Source organism: Talpa europaea (assembly GCF_964194135.1).
Source record: "Talpa europaea genome assembly, chromosome: 6".
NCBI lineage: Eukaryota > Metazoa > Chordata > Mammalia > Eulipotyphla > Talpidae > Talpa > Talpa europaea.
The window spans coordinates 64,602,480-64,606,048 of NC_140072.1; the positions used below are offsets into that span (position 1 = coordinate 64,602,480).

Genomic DNA, 3,569 nt, shown 5'->3' on the forward strand with positions numbered 1-3,569 from the left:
GGGAACAGAACAGGCAGATTCACTGAAATACACTGCTTAGGGGAGCAGCAGGCGAGTCAGGAGAGGTCTGTTGCGCCATGTGGGTTGCTCCCTGGCTGGGGATCAAACTCGTACTGCAGTGGCTGCGGATTGCTTCATAGATTGTGTCCTAACCCCTTGCACCACCAGGGAGGCCCCCCACTCTTATTTTTTATGCCTATGCAAAGTTTGCTTTGCTGTCTATAACCACTCACTCTAGCAATACTTAAAAGTTACAAGAATAACTTTAAGAAACTGGAGAGAGGGCCTCCCTGATGGTGCAGGGGTTAAGACGCAACCTATGAAGCAATCTGCAGCCACTGCAGCACGAGTTCAATTCCTGGCTGGCCAGGGAGAAATGCACATGGCAGGACAAGACCTTTCCTGTCTCGCCCGCTGCTCCCCTCAGTGGTGTACTTCGGTCCGTCCATCTGCCTGTTCTTTTCCCTGCTCTGTCTCTGGTGTATCCTCTCACCGCCCCCTCCCCCCAGCACCTCTGGCCTGTACCCCAATTCTTGTATAAAAATAAATCAATCTTGTAAAAAAAAAAAAAAACTGGAGAGAGGTTGGGGAAAACCAAAGCAAGCTAAGCGCAACAAGAAATACAGGTAGTGTATTTCAATGGATCTGCCTGTTCTGTGTCCCATTCTGTCTCTGGTGAATCCTCTTACCCACTGTACCTCTGGCCTACACCCAGTTCTTGTATGCATAAATAAATAAAAATAAATCTTAAAAAAAGTTTAAAAAAAATATTTTTGCATATAAGAACTGGAGTGTGGACCAGAGGTGTGGGGTGTCAGAGGATTCACCAGAGACAGTGGCAGCATAACAGGCACATTTTTAAAAATAAACCTATTTATTTATGCATACAAGAACTGAGATACAGGCCAGAGGTGTGGGGGGGGGGGAGTGGGGAACGGTGAGAGGATTCACCAGAGACAGAGTGGGGAACAGAACAGGCAGACTGATGGAAATACACTAAGGGGAGGAGCAGCAGGTGAGACAGGAGAGGTCTGCTGTACCATGTGTGTTAGCTCCCTGGCTGGGACTGAACTCAGACCATGGAGGTGGGTTCGTGGTGGGTCTTTGTGGTGGCAACACTGAGACTTAACCCATAGGCCACTAGGGCAGCCCAGAAGGGTTTTTTTTTTAATTTTATTTTATATTCCCCATACAATTGCAACCCCCTTATTTTGACCCCAACCCCTCCTTTCCCTGCCTCCCCATAGTGTGTCTCTGATTCATAGTTGTTTGTTGATTTTGATTTTTTCTTTCTTAGTTATTCTTTTTCCTGGTCCCTTATTTAGGTTTTCTAGATTCCTGCTGAGTGAGACCAATTGGTATTTTTCTTTTTCTTTCTGGCTTATTTCGCTGAGCATGATCCCTTCCAGCTCCATCCATGTTGCTGCAAATTGCTTGTGTTTATCTTTTTTGAATACTGGGTAATATTCCATGGTGTATATGTACCACATCTTCTTGATTCAGTCATCTATTTTTGGGCATTTGGGTTGTTTCCAAATCTTAGCTATTGTAAACAGTGCTGCTATAAACATAGGGATGCAGGTGCTCTTTGGAATTGATGTTTCTATGTCCTTTGGGTAGATACCTAGGAGTGGAATTGCTGGATCATATGGAAGCTCTATCTTTAGTAGTGTGAGGAATCTCCACACAGCTTTCCATAGTGGTTGGACCCATAGAAGGGTTTTAAGCAGGTGTTGTAATAAGATCCAATTTGTTTTTCAAATGATCATTCTTGCAACTTAAAACCAAACAGCAATTTGCTCAGCTTATTAAATACAAAGCTGTTGTGAGAACAAGAAAACATACCTGCCTTCAAATAATGATTCTAAATTCCACAAAACAGTCACAAACATGGGGTTGAGGAATAATAAATTCTGTACTAACTCTGGCCTCTGATAGAAGGCAGGTGCTAATTTCCCAAAGTTGTTTATGCAGGGGCTGGCCTTCACACAGGTACCCAGAAATACACTATATACTATAAACTTGAGAATCAAATTGCAGATTGTCAAAGCATAATTCTACCACTAGAGGGTGATCTGTTTATAGAACATAAAAAATAGCAATACTTACCAATCTTCTAACTATTGAAGGTATATGGGGATTACTGATTGATTTGAAAATCCAGATTTACAAGCATGTCGGGGACATTTTACTTCATTATTTTAGAATACATACCTTTTAAGTATGTTAAAAGGTCTCAGTACATACACTGTGAAGAGTAGAGTTAAGATGCAGGCAATCTTGCTTTTATTGGCTTCTATGCTTTGTTAAACAGCAGTTGAACTAAATAAAACCCTGGTAAACTACAGCCCAAGGGCCAAATCTGGCTAGTTGCCTGTTTTTGTATGGCTTGTGGACCCTATGAATGGTTTTTACCTTTTAAGTGGTTGAAAAAAAAATGAATAATTGTATTTTGTGACACATCAAAATACAAATGTCAATGCTCATAACATACTGTTCCTGCTTTTGTACTAAGAGAGTCAAGAGGTTGTGGCATTTTATTTTTCCAGTGTTTGTTAATTGCTTATTCAGCAAGAATCTATTCCTTAATCCAAACATTCATGTTTCATAGTCCAGGAACAAGGTCTATGCAAACTTCCCCAGAACTCAACCCACAGAATTTCTTTTTTCTCACATAGAAGTTTTTATTAATCCTCTCATCAAAATCCTGCACAATTATCACTGATGGTGACAGCAGAATCTTTATTCCATTTGCCAGCACCAACATTAGTCTTTGTCTCCGACTTTTTCCATTCTGTTCTCATTTTCCTTTCACTGTTTTCTTGAAGTCTTTTTCTTCTCATACAAGTCATATCTTGCAAGTCTATGTTTGGGTCTATTTTTACTTTTGCAACCTAAGGAATTGTAAATTACGCCAAAGTCAGTTGTCTTGCCGCTACCAAAATGGATTCTGAATCCAAATACAAAGACCACATTTGGAGTGGTCTGTACATTTTAGCTAGTTTTTTCTGAATTTCTGTCTTAAGTACTGTTGCCTTCTCAGGGTGAAGGAGGTTGACGACCATTTGTTTCTGCTGAAGCAGTCTGTTGGTCATGAACGTCATGGTCTGGGTATTTAGTGTCCTGCATGATGGCAGTGAATCTTCAGAAAGACTACAAAAATTCTTATAAAAAGCTGCAGTCCAGGGCCTCCCTGATGGTGCAAGGGGTTAAGCACCACACTATGAAGCAATCTGCAGCCTCTGCAGCAGGAGTTCAATCCCCGGCCAGCCAGGGAGCAGCCCACATGGCGCAGTAGACCTCTCCTGACTGGCCCGCTGCTCCCCTCAGCAGCGTATTTCAGTGGATCTGCCTGTTTCTGTTACCCACTCTGTCTCTGGTGCATCCTCTCACCCCCACATCTCTAGCCTGTACCCAGGTCTTATATGCATAAATAAATCTTTACCAAAAAAAAAAAAAAAAAAAAAAAAAGCTGCAGTCCGGCCAGGGAGGTGACCACATGGCACAGCAGATCTCTCCTGTTTCGCCCGCTGCTCCCTTCAACAGTGTATCACAATCTGCCAGTTCTG

The 3,569-nt window shown here is 42.2% G+C and overlaps 1 pseudogene across 1 annotated transcript; it reads right to left on the bottom strand.

Annotated features, from left to right (window-relative positions):
- Positions 1-2,699: 2,699 nt before the first annotated feature.
- Positions 2,700-3,569, bottom strand: LOC311171803 (small ribosomal subunit protein eS24-like; annotated as a pseudogene). The gene has a single exon. The product of its transcript is annotated as a small ribosomal subunit protein eS24-like (transcript).